We start from the raw sequence: 13,758 nt of genomic DNA on the forward strand, positions 1-13,758 counted from the left end.
TGTGTAATTGAATCACTATAAGGAGTCATTTTGTTAACTAATGAAATCCACAACATCCTTGTTCTAACTTTAACACAAGAGCAGGGCTGGAAAAATTCTGGATACCAGGTCATCTGGATGCCTAAAATTTGGAGTCTGGTGCTCCACAGAAGAGATACCAGCAGGGGTCCATGCTGGCGAGAGGTAATTATAGTGGTTGCCACTGATGAGGCACAAGACAGTGAGCAGGAGTTGCAGTGGCTACCTCTGACAGAGCCCAAAACTAGGGCATAGTTTCATCTGGCAGGGTCTGGGCCTTGGGGAGAGTGTGTGTTGCAGTAGTTGCAAGCAGCGGGCCGGAAAACTCACAGTGGTTGCTACTGGGAGGGAGGTGAGGGTGGGAGGAGAGAGAGCTTGGAAGGAGGCAAAGAGTTTTTTTATTTTTTATTTATTCATTTTTAACATTACATAGATAGCAAATTGCTAACCATTAGATAGGTTATTTATTTATTTATTTTTAACTTTTATATTCCGACATTCCTGTATAGCATACAAATCACACCGGTTTACAATGAAATTAACATCACATGGGAGCATTACATGGAACAAGAGGGAATACAAATAACTGGGATACAGGGACTTCAAAATTGCCCATTGAGATACTAACCTGGGAGACAAAACATAACTCAATAAATACTTAATAAACAAAATTGACAAACTTCTGAACCAGAGGACGAAAGTCAGTTCAAGAGGAAAAAGGGTGGAGTAAAACTTCCAGTTAACAGTGGATCTAAAAAGAAGTGCGAATCTGAAAGTGATCTTAGACAGAAGTCAAGATCAGAAGTCCAGCTCTGAACATAGAAATCTCGTGGGAATTACTCTTATAAGGGAGAGCTCGATTAAATTTAGACCTAGGTAGAAACAGTGAAACCCGAATAGAGGGAAGCAAAAAAGGCATGATAAAATGAGTAAATCAGGGAGACGTGAACGTGAGCATATGTCCTCATTCGGGAAATGCTAGTCTGAAAAGCCAGGTTTTGAGTTTGGTTTTTTTTGAATGACAGAGGACATGGTTCTTGTCGGAGGTCCGGGGGGAGTGCGTTCCATTGTGGGGGACCTGCTGTAGATAAGGCTTGTTTCCTTAAGGTTGATTTTGCTGGAGGGGCGTACAAAGTGCCTTGATTCGCTCTTCTGATCGGTCTGGCGGAAGTATGAGGATGCAGTTGGATGGTAAGATCAAGAGGGGAAAGATTGTGCAAGGCTTTGTGAATTATAGTAAGGACTTTATAGAGGATTCTGAATTTGATAGGAAGCCAATGGAGGTTATGGAGGATGGGAGTGATGTGATCTCTTTTTTTTGTATTAGTTAGAATCCTAGCCGCAGAGTTCTGCAGCATCTGTAGGGGTTTGATGGTGTTGGCGGGAAGGCCAAGAAGAAGAGAGTTACAGTAGTCTATTTTTGAGAGGATGATGGATTGGAGTACCATGCGGAAGTCATGAAAGTGTAGGAGGGGTTTCAGCTTTTTTAGGACTTGGAGTTTGAAAAAGCATTCCTTAGTGGTGGTGTTTACAAATTTTTTAATGTTTAGTTGGTTGTCCAAGAGGACGCCCAGATCTCTCACATGAGTCGAGTGATTAAGGTTGGCGAAATGAGAAGAGATTGGTGCGTTAAGAAGAAGGTTGTTGTCTTCTTGGGAGATAATGAGGATCTCGGTCTTGTTGGTGTTGAGGACAAGATTAAGGCTGGAGAGTAGAATGTTGATTGACTGGAGTCAGATGTTCCAGAAGCTTAGGGTTTTATGTAGAGATTCAGTGATCGGGATGAGAATTTGTACATTGTCCGCATAGAGGTAATGTGTAATCTTTAGCTTAGTGAGTAGGTGGCAGAGAGGGAGAAGGTAAATGTTGAAAAGGGTTGGCGAGAGGGAAGAACCTTGGGGGACTCCCAGGTTGGAGCTGACTGGATGAGATTCTTTGTTGATTTTGACCTTGAAAGACCTGTTACAAAGGAAGGATTTAAACCAGATGAGTGCCGTTCCAGTGATGCCTATGTCTGCAAGATGGTCTAAGAGGATTGCATGGTTGACTGTGTCGAAGGCCGCAGATAAATCTAGGAGAGCAAGTAGATGGGGTTGTCTTTTATCCATGTTCAGGATGAGAGTGTCTGTGAGAGAGATTAGGAGGAATTCTGTGTTTAGTGATTTGCGGAATCCAAACTGAGATGGGGCTAGAATCTTGTGTTCCTCCAAGTATTCCGAGAGTTGTTTATTGACTATTTTTTCCATAAGTTTAGCAATGAGGCAAGTTGGCTATGGGGCGGAAATTCGCTGGCTCCGCTGTCAACAAGTTGGTTTTTTTTAATAGAGGTTTTAGGATGGCAAGCTTTAGAGTGTCTGGAACTAGTCCTTGTATTAGGGAGCAGTTAATGATCTCAGCAATAGGCTTAGCAATGGTGTTCCGGATGGAGATGAGTAGGTTCGGGGGAATGGTGTCCGAAGGGTGGAAAGATGGTTTGAGTTTCTTGAGGATGTTTTCTATCTTGAGTGATGACGTGGGCTCAAAGGCTTCGAAAGTTGCGTTTCATTGAGATGAAGTTGTGAGGGGGGGTGAGGGGTTGAATGAGGAGAGGGGGTTAATTAGTTTGATTTTATTTATTTATTTAATGAGTTTTATATACCGTCATTCGGTAAAGCCATCACAACGGTTTACAAAAGCTCAAAATGCAGGATTTTTAACAATTGAGCAAAAAGGGATAACAGGAAGTATATTAAACAAAGGAGAGATATTCAATTGCAAAGATATTAACTGGCATTTGCACTACAGGTTGCACTAAGGGGAGGGTCCCTTTGGCGCGCGATGAGCGGTGCCTGGTGGCAGGGTGCCTTTCAACGGTCGGAGCTGCCCCTGGTGACGTCGGGGGGGAGGGGCAGGGCTTCCGATCGGGTCTCTCCCTCACATTGCAGTTCTGTTTTTTTTTCCTTTTTCAGGTATAGGTGATATTTTTTTCTTCTATTCTTCTCTTCTATTCTCGAAGTAGTTAGCAAGTTCTGTGCCTTTGCTAAGTGCTTGGTTGTCTGGAATAGTCGGTGGAGTAGGTTTGGTGAGAGCCAAGATGTTTGAGAACAGAGCTTTAGAGTCAAAGATGAAATGATGATTTTTTTTAGCGAAAAAATCTTTTTGTTCTGAGAATGGAATTCCTATAGGCATTGAGGGTGGATTTATAAAGCGCCAGAGTCGTAGAGGAGGGGTTTTTACGCCATCTATGTTCTTTGCTTCTAAGATCTTGTTTGAGGGACTTCAGTTCAGGTGTGGACCACAGTTTTCTGTTGTCCGGGGAAGGGTGTAGCACTTTTGTGGTTAGGGGGCAAGTTTGATCTGCTACTTTGTTGATGATTTTAAACCAGGAAATAGTGGCAGCAATTGCGCCTGCGAGGTCAAGTTGTGTTAACTCTTTGGAGAGTTGGTTACAAAGGTGGTTCGAAGAGCAGGGTTTTCTGAATTGGATTGTGGTTTTGGGGAAGGATAGGGGAGGAAGGTCTGAGGTCTCGAGGACCGTAGTGATGATCCGGTGGTCCCACCAAGGGACAGATGAGCAAGTGTGCTTAGAGGAGAGAGAGATGCCTTCATTAACGAAGATTAAGTCCAATGTGTGGCCCGCTTTATGAGTGGGGCTGTTAACAATCTGTTTGAATCCCATGTAGCTGAGAGTGGATAGAAGAATATCACAATTGGGGGAATGCGGAGATATGTCAACGTGTAAGTTGAAGTCTCCCATTATTATTGCTGGTGTGTCAGAGTTGAGATGTTTCGCGATGCATTCAATGAGGGGAGAAGGGTCTGCTTCTAGTGTTCCTGCGGAGTGTAGATAAGGCAAATTTGAAGATGATTGGATTTGAAGAAGGCACATTCAAGGTTGGAAACTGGATTAGAATGTTGAAGGGTTAGACTTAAGCCTTTTTTTGCAGCTAGAAGAAGACCGCCTCCTCTTTGTTTGAGTCTAGGGATTGAGAAGATGTCATAGATTTGAGTGGGAAGTTGATTGGTTAGTACTGTGTCCGTGGATTTCAACCATGTTTCTGTGATTGCACAGATGTCTGGTTTGGCTTCCAAAAGGTAGTCATTAAGAATGTGGGGGGGGTTTTTGTAAGAGATTGGGCATTAAACAGAGTTAAGGAGAAAAGTGAAAGGCCAAGTAGTTGTGTGACAGGAGAGATCATAATCGGGATTAGCCTGTTCTGATGGATATGATGTGGAGAGTGTTTAGCTCGGATTCTAAGGTGGTTGCTGATGATGGGAATGGTGAAGGTGCGCATCTTTGGGAGGTGTGGAGACTGAGAAGAGGTAGGAAATCTGCTGTAATGCAGAGAGTAGCCAACGGTCGGGGCTGAAAGAGGACTGAGAAAGTAAAACCAAAATTAGCGTAGGGCTGCCCTATGGGGCTGCACGAAGGGGCGCACAAAGGGGCAGGCCCCTTTTTCACGCCCGGTGCGCGGCACCTGGAGGAGGAGCAGGGCCTAAATCCCCCCGGAAGTCGCGGTATGTAGGAGTCACCGGCGCGCCCGTATCCAACTGGTTGTTGTCCAGAGGGGGCGTGTGTTACTGGCTGGAGGGGAGAGAGACAGCGTTTAGCCTTGTGGTCGGCGAGAGGGCCCTCCCGGGGGTAAGAGCGAGTTCAAAATGGCCTTACCCTGGTGGGCTCTAGCGCCAGTATATATAATCACAGCAACCAACTTAATAAGATACGGAACCAACAGCAGGAGGTGAGGGAAATGAATGACTGCGATGCAATGTGTGACCACGCCCCCCCTGACGTCACTGGGAGCCCTGGCGACGGTTGAAGAGCGCCTCACCATCAGGCGCCGCGCGACAAAGGGGCTCTCCCCTTTGTGCACCCCTTCGTGCAACCCTTGTGCTTAAAAAAAAAAAATCTTTTATATTTTTCAATAATTTAACCTTTATTCCAATTCTTTACCTTTTCTTTTTGCTTGTTAACAATTTTAATTAGAAATGTTCATTGTATTAGACTATGGAAATTTATTTCCTGCTATTCTGTTTAATGTAAACCAGTATGATTTACATCGGATGTGAGAATGCCGGTATATAAAAATTAAAAATAAATAAATAAAATAAATATAATAACTTATACTTCTATTCCATTATTATTTTCTTCTTCTTCTTAAATATACTTTCCATCTAATATAATGCAAAAACTTAGACATTTTTTCTCAACACCACCCTGGAGGATGTGCAGTCAGAAGAGCCTCCGGGGTGGTGTACGTCATTAATTGCCCCTGCTTGAAATTGTATGTAGGCAATACGTTAAGGATGATTAAAACCCGCATCATCGAGCACCGTTCTAACATTAAGAATCATAAGGAAAATGCCCCCCTAGTGGAACACTGGGTACAGCATTTACATTCGATATCTGATCTACAATTCTCTGTTATTGATGTGGTCCGACCCTCTGCAAGAGGAGGGAATTTCCCTGAAATGTTGATTAGAAGGGAACAAAAATAGATTTATCTATTGGATAGTATGGTACCTAATGGTTTGAACTGTGAGCTCGAATGGAGTTGGTTTACATGAGTACATTTTTCCCATGCTCTGATTGGCTAGCCATTTCTGGATTCTGATTGGATAGTGTATTTTTCGTGTCAAAATCTGAAAGTTTAAAGTCCCAGGATACTGTAAGTTCGGCGCACTCCGTGCGACCTGTCATTTTATATTGTGAAAGGTATGTGCGGTGTTTTTGCTTTATAATTATACAATTTTCATTAACTTAAAAATGTTCTTTTAAAAATGCTGTTGGCTTTTGTTGTTATGTTGGCCGGTTTTGCTAAAATGGTAACTGTTTACATTTTTTACAGAATTTTCTCATAATTTGAGTTGTCCTTCCCGATGCAGCCAGCTCGGCGAAACACGGGGTCCGTGTCGGGGGACCTGTATATTGTTATTGAAATATTGGAGAGATTACTTACCTGATAATCTCGTTTTCCTTAGTGTAGACAGATGGACTCATTACAAATGGGTATAGTGTGCTTGTGCTAGCAGTTGGAGACGGATCTGACGTCAGCACGTGGTACATATACCCCTGCAGGAAGTGCAGCAACTCAGTAATCTTCCTTGCAAAAGCTTCCTGGATATATGTGTGACTGACCAATTGATTAACCAAACATGATTAACCTGACCGATCGATAGTAGCTGGAGACCGCCAGTGTTCTCAACCGGAAGGCGTCGACACCCGGTAGGGTGGATGCCCTATGTAAGAAAAACATGGCTTACCTCGAATTGGTGAAACCCCATGTCTATTGGCAGCCGGGCGGGATGCTGAGTCCATCTGTCTACACTAAGGAAAACGAGATTATCAGGTAAGTAATCTCTCCATTTCCTAGCGTGTATCAGATGGACTCATTACAAATGGGATGTACAAAAGCTACTCCCGGACTGGGTGGGAGGCTGCCCAAGGTCCGTTTAGGATTGCCCTCACAAATGCTGTATCCTCCCTGGCCTGGACGTCCAGACGGTAGAATCTGGAGAAGGTATGAAGGGAGGACCACGTTGCCGCTTTACATATCTCTGCAGGCGACAGCATCCTAGTTTCTGCCCAGGAGGCCGCTTGGGCTCTGGTAGAGTGAGCCTTGACCCGTAGAGGCGGTGGTTTCCCCGCTTCTACGTAGGCCGCCTTGATAACTTTCTTGATCCAGCGGGCAATAGTCGGCCGTGAGGCCGCTTCTCCTTGCTTCTTCCCACTATGAAGGACGAACAGGTGGTCCGTCTTCCGTACTGCTTCCGACATTTCCAGGTATCTGGACAGCAGCCTGCCGATGTGGAGATGGCGCAGTATTCGACCTTCTTCCGACTTCTTCAAACCTTCCGTGGTTGGCAAGGATATGGTTTGGTTGAGGTGGAAATGTGAGACTACTTTGGGTAAGAAGGAAGGAACTGTGCGAAGATGGATAGCCCCTGGAGTGATTCTGAGAAACGGATTGCGGCAGGACAGCGCTTGCAGCTCTGAGATGCGGCGTGCTGAGCATACGGCCAGCAAGAACACCATCTTCAAGGTTAACAAACGGAGGGACAGGCCTCTGAGGGTCTGAAGGCAGGTCCCGCTAGGAATTCCAAGACTAGGTTGAGGTTCCACAGGGGCACTGGCCACTTCAGTGGCGGGCGGATGTGTTTGACTCCTTTCAGGAAACATGAAACGTCTGGGTGTGTGGCAATGCTGTTGCCGGCCCTCCTGGGGCCGTAGCAGGATAGCGCTGCCACCTGAACCTTGATTGAACTGAGGGACACACCCTTCTGAAGTCCATCTTGCAGGAAATCCAGAATTATGGGGATTCTAGCGACATGCGGATTGGTGCTGTGAGTTTCGCACCAGGCTTCAAATACTCTCCAGATCCTTATATAAGTTAGTGATGTGGAGAACTTGTGTGCTCGGAGGAGTGTATCTATTACCGGCCCCGAGTATCCCCTTTTCTTCAGTCTAGCCCTCTCAATGGCCAGACCGTAAGAGAGAATTGAGCTGGATTCTCGTGGAGGATGGGACCCTGTCGCAGCAGGTCCCTGTGAGGGGGCAGGGGTAGAGGATCCCCTGCCAGTAGTCTTCTCATGCCTGCGTACCAGGATCTTCTTGGCCAGTCCGGGGCCACCAGAAGAACTAGGCCTCTGTGCCGCTGAATCTTGCGTATAATGGCACCCAGCAGGGGCCATGGGGGAAAGGCATATAGCAGGATCCTCGGAGGCCATGGCTGCACCAGGGCGTCGATCCCGTGGGATAGGGGATCTCGCCTGCGACTGAAGTATCTGGGTCTTGAGCGTTGGACCTGTCCGCTAGTAGGTCCATGCCCGGGGTCCCCCACTGATCCACAATCATCTGGAAGGCCGTGGGTGACAGCTGCCATTCCCCCGGGTTTAGGCTTTCTCTGCTGAGGAAGTCTGCCGTGGCGTTGTCCTTCCTGGCAATGTGGACGGCGGAGATGTCCTGGAGATTTGCTTCCGCCCAAGCCATCAGGGGGGCTATTTCTAAGGCTACCTGTCGGCTTCTGGTGCCGCCCTGTCGGTTGATGTATGCCACCATGGTGGCGTTGTCCGACATCACTCTGACTGCTCTTTTTCGAAGTCTGTGGGCAAATCGCAGGCAGGCTAACCTGACTGCCCGTGCCTCTAGTCGGTTGATGTTCCACCCCGACTCTTCTCTGTTCCACCGCTCTTGGGCGGTGAGTTCTTAGCAGTGTGCTCCCCATCCGTTCAGGCTGGCAGCTGTAGTGAGCAGGGTCCAGGTTGGGGAGGACATCCTTGACCCCCGGCTCATGTGGCCGGGCTGCAGCCACCACCGTAACTGATTCCGTACTCTGGCCGGTAGAGGTAGATGCATGGTGTAGTTCTGTAATCATGGGCGCCACCGAGATAGGAGGGCGTGCTGTAACGGTCTCATATGAGCCCGTGCCCATGGTATCACTTCCAGAGTGGAGGCCATTAGGCCGAGGACCTGTAGGTAATCCCAAGCTGTGGGCCAAGTGGTGCTCAGCAGATTCTGCAAGCGATCCCGGAGTTTTGATTTCCTCTTGGGGGTCAGGCTGATCTTGTCTTCCTGGGTGTCGAATCGGACTCCTAGGTATTCCAGCGACTGCGAAGGCTGTAGGGAACTCTTGTTTATGTTGACTACCCATCCTAGGCTTTCCAGAAGAGATATAACTCTGTTGGTTGCCCGGTGGCTCTCCTCCGGTGACTTTGCCCTGATCAGCCAATCGTCTAGGTAGGGATGGACGAGAATGCCTTCCTTCCTGAGTGACGCCGCCACCACTACTATTACCTTGGTAAAGGTCCGTGGCGCAGTGGCTAACCCGAAGGGTAGAGCCCGGAACTGAAAGTGCTGATCCAGGACTTTGAAGCGTAAGTAACGCTGATGATCCCGATGAATTGGGATATGCAAATAGACCTCTGAGAGATCCAGGGATGTGAGATACTCCCCTGGCTGTATTGCACTTCGGACTGACCGCAGAGTTTCCATGCGAAATCCTGGGACCCGTAAGAGCCGGTTGACTGACTTGAGGTCCAGGACGGGTCTGAAGGTGCCCCCCTTCTTGGGGACAATGAAATAAATGGAGTAATGCCCAGAATTTATGTCCCATGCAGGCACTGGGATTATGGCTTTTAGGGACAGGAGTCTCTCCAAGATAGCTGCCAGCGCCGCCCTCTTGAGGGGCGGTTAAGGCAATTCCACAAACTTGTCCGGAGGGAGATGAAGGAAGTCCAGGTACTACCCTTCCCGGACAATGGCGAGGACCCACTGGTCCGAAGTAATCTCGACCCACCTGTGGTAAAATAGGGTTAGCCTGCCCCCTATGGCTTCTTTCCCCAGATGGGTCGGCTGATTCTCATTGTGGGGTGCAGCCGGGACCTGACCCCGAGCCGGTTCCCCTCTTGTTGGGCCTGGTCCGAAAGGACTGGTTCCTGGTCTGAGAACGAGGTGCTTGGTAGCGAGCCCTGTAAGGATTGAAGCGTTGAGAGCTTCTACCTCTGGATGGTCTAGGAAAAGGGCGCTGGTTCCTCCTTGACCTGTCTTCCGGTAGATGGGGTAATGGAGATGCGCCCCATTTATTAGCCAGTTTCTCAAGGTTGCTGCCGAACAGGAGGGATCCCTTAAAGGGCATTCTTGTAAGGCGAGTCTTGGAGGAGGAGTCGGCCGACCAATTTCGTAACCAGAGGTGTCTTCTGGCTGCCACGGAGGATGACACTCCCTTGGCTGCTGTACGGACGAGGTCGGAGGTAGCGTCAGTGAGAACGAGAGGGCTGATTCCATTTCTTCACCCGGGGTGTTGTTCCTGGCTTGTGATAAGCAGGAGTGCGTCACCACGGTGCAGCAGGTCGCAATTCATAGGGACATGGCTGCCACCTCAAAGGCTTGTTTCAGAATGGCGTCCATGCGCCGGTCATGTGCATCCTTGAGGGGCGCCCCTCCCTCCACCGGAATGGTGGTGCGCTTCACAATTGCGCTAACTTTGGCGTCTACCATCGAGCACGCCAGCAGCTCCTTGGTTGCCGGGTCTAGGGGGTACATGCTAGACAAAGCCCGACCCCCTTTGAATGAAGCCTGCGGCGCATTCCATTCCAGATCGATTAACTGCTGTGCTGCTTGTAGCAGGGGAAAATGGTGAGCTGTTCGACGCAGGCCCTCTAGCAGGGGGTTCATACTGGGTTCCCCTGGGGTGCCCTGGCCCAGGATAGCCAGCTCCGACAGGCATTGAGAGACCAGGTCTGGAAGATCCTCCTTAGGAAAGAAGTGTCTCATGGTTCGATACGGCTCTATCCACGAGGGGAGTTCTGCCTCCTCGGGGGGCTCACCCTCTTCCTCAGAGTAATCCGAGTCCCCATAAGTGGGGCTTCCGGGTGGCAGGTGGCCATGCGTAGGTCTGGAAGGTCCCGGGGCAGGGCCATCCGGTACGTATGGGTCCGGTCGGGGATCAGACTGCATCTTGACGAAGGCATGAATCCCCTTGAATAATTCCACCCAGGAGAGTGAAGCAGGGTCTAGTCATAGGGGCACCAGGTCTGTGGGGTTCCCTGGCTGCTCACCGCGGCCTGCTAGGTTCAGGGTGTTCCCTGAGGAACTGGCAGTCAAACTGGGCTGAGACCGGCCCTGGCCTGGAACTCCCAGGGCCTCCTCACATTGGGCACATAGGGAGTCTGCTTCTTCGCTCTGTGTGGCTCTGAGGTGGCATGCTGAGCAGAGGCCTAGAGCTCTTATGCCTGAATCTGGAGGTGCCGGCTCTGCGGACGCATGGGCTCTCATACGCTCCATCGCGTCTGTGATCTCCTATGAAGGAGCGCCTATGAATGTGCGCCTATCAACGTGCGCCTATCAGCGTGAGCTTAGTAATGCTTAACAATGCGCTTAGCAATGTGCGCCTATCAACGTGCGCTTAACAATGGGCGCCTAACATACACACCCGTCGCCCCGCTTAGATCGAGGCGGCGAACCAGGGCAGATGGCGACGGCGAGCAGGCAGGCAAGATGGCGACCTCCTTGGCAGGCTGCCACGTAGGCAGACCCTGCTAATCCTCGCTCTTCGGAGACCAGTAAAGTAAAGATGTACGCCTTACCTGATCTTCGGCACTTCCCGGCTGCGACCCGGGCGGTCTCCGGCTGCGGGGGGAGAGGGTAAGTACCGTCACTGCCACGCTCGAGGAAGTGCACCCGCTGCCTCTAAGCCGCGCCTGAACTCGTCTCGCTCAGGGGCTAAGTCCACACCGGGACCGAGGCTGCCTCTATGCCGCGCCCGAGCCCTTCTCACTCGGGAGCTAGGTCCCTGCCGCGATCCGGCCACCGAAGCGAGGCACTTACCTCCAAGGGACCATGGAAATCACCTTGGGAAACTCAACTGGGGGAGGGACCCGAGGGTATCACCGCAGGAGTGCGGGGCTCGTCTTCAGGTAGGATGTCTTCTAAGAATTTAGTCGTTATAATTTGGAAAAATGCTCAGCGAGTGTAAGGTAGCTCCAAACTGCTTTGGAGACGGAAATTACTGAGTTGCTGCACTTCCTGCAGGGGTATATGTACCACGTGCTGACGTCAGATCCGTCTCCAACTGCTAGCACGAGCACACTATACCCATTTGTAATGAGTCCATCTGCTACACGCTAGGAAATCAGTGGAGTTGCCGTAATAAAGAATTGAATTTTGAAAAAATCTCTGACCAACATAGAATCTGGTGCGCTCTTTGTATGTTTATATGTTCTTAGGAGCTGCCAAGGTAACAATAGTCATCTTCCATGCTTCCCTGAGTCTGCCTATATAATTGTTTTTAGCACAGATCAGCTTTGTCATCCCATGACTCCCAACTGAGTTAAATTCCCACTCCCTCCATCATCCATTCATACCTTCAACAGAAGTTCAGAGAACTGAGTAGCCACAATAATTTTATCTGTCCATAGAAGGTAGAGGCATAAACTATGCTCTCTTATGGCTTCTTGGCATACTTCTGGCAAGCAAGTCTCTATTTTGGCTGTTTAGAATAGATGCATAAAAATAATAAAGCAGCATTTATTTATTTATTTATTTTTTAGTTTTTATATACCGATGTTCCTGTATAATATACATATCACACCGGTTTACAAAGAAATCAAACTGACGCCTCAGTGGGCAGTTTACATTGAAACAAGATAACATAATATGGGGGGGCGGAGGAACTTGGCGGAGGTTACAGAGATTAAGCGTGAATAGCTAAATAGTGATAACTAAATATACAGTAAACTATGTACATTAGGTGATGGTGGGTCAGAGTCCAGGCTGATATTGTTTTCTTCCGGCTCTTAAATTTCCGGGAAAGCTTGTGCAAAAAACCAAGAATAAGAAATGTTTATCGTTATGGTGATCAAGATGAGATTTTGTTTAAAATCTTTATGCTTAAATCTGTGATTATGATATCATAACAAAACTGCTTTTGTTTAAAGATCATATAAATTATTGCTATAACAAGGTTATTTCTTCTAAGAACAGAACAAAGCTTACTTGGATGATGGCATGAAACTTGATCTGGAAACTCATACTTGGAAAGTGGATCTTCAAATGGGCTCTTCTCTTATTTGTTCCCACTGCTGCTCCCCCTCCCACACAATTCACAGTTCACATCGGTTGTATGAACCTCAGGGTTCACCATAGGTTAATCTAAGGAGCACACCATAATTCAAACAACTGATCTGAACTGAAAATAACATGGGAAGGAAAGAGGCTGGTAGCAGGGGGCGTAGGTACGAAGGACCAGGGGTTATGAGTTGGACTGATGAGAGAGAGTGGGAAGAGGAGCAGAATTTCAGAGACCTGGAATGATCTTGGTCCTGACTATTTTGGATAAATTGTGCCTTAAATGACATTTTTTTCAGATAGCATGATTTTTAAACCAAAAGGGCTTGCTAAGTAGGTACCCGAGATGACAAAAATGCAGTGGGTGCATTCAGTTCATGTTTAAATAGTTTGGAGTCTTTACTTGTGGGTAATATGTGATAGATATGTCTCTCAAATATACAGATACAGCAAGTCCTTACATTTACGTCACCCGACTTAAAATGTTCTGGATTTGCATCTTCAGCAAATTAGCACCCTGCTGTGGACCTGCAATATCTGATTCGCCTTCCGTCATGGAGCACAGTGCTAGCACTCAATGCTGATGTTAGCACATCCAATGCTGGCCCCTGCCGCTCAGTGTACAGGAGGCACTGGACTGTCATCAGCCCTTCAAGCCTGGGCTATTTAAATTGCCAATTAAGAACGGTGTAAGCCAGTAGGGTCTGCATTCACATCTCAATGGTTCCTCTTAAATGCTTCCTGCTCCCTTGAAATTGAATGTTAAACAAGAGATGCCAGCACCTGTATAAGCCTTTTTCTCTCTCGCCTTTTTAATTTCCAGCATTTGTCTGTCTATGAAAATTTTCCCGTGACATTTCCTCTGTCTCTCTGAAATGCCAGCACCTATGAAAGCCTGACTCCTATGAAAACTTTCCTGTGAAATTTCCTCAAACCAGTGTCTCTTGAAATGTTTCCTGAAAAGCAGCAAACCATGGAGAATGAGGGTAACTTTTCTGTGTAAACATAAGACATTAACAGTGGAAGCTAAATTGGAAATCAATGGCTCTGAATCAGATAAGATGACAACTGAAATTGCTGGAAGATTGGAAATCCCCAGAACAACTGTTGTGACCACCCTAAAGGATACGCTGCAAATTGAAGAACATGTTAAGGGCTCTGCTCCAATGCAGTCAATAGTGATGATAAAGTCTTGG

The 13,758-nt window shown here is 47.8% G+C and overlaps 1 protein-coding gene across 2 annotated transcripts in view; it reads left to right on the forward strand.

The window, feature by feature from the left end:
- The window catches only part of DLG5 (discs large MAGUK scaffold protein 5), a 469,022-nt gene that overhangs the window by 22,276 nt on the left and 432,988 nt on the right, over positions 1-13,758 (forward strand). The window lies entirely within an intron of this gene.

This window comes from Rhinatrema bivittatum, chromosome 7 (assembly GCF_901001135.1).
Source record: "Rhinatrema bivittatum chromosome 7, aRhiBiv1.1, whole genome shotgun sequence".
Classification (NCBI taxonomy): Eukaryota; Metazoa; Chordata; class Amphibia; order Gymnophiona; family Rhinatrematidae; genus Rhinatrema; species Rhinatrema bivittatum.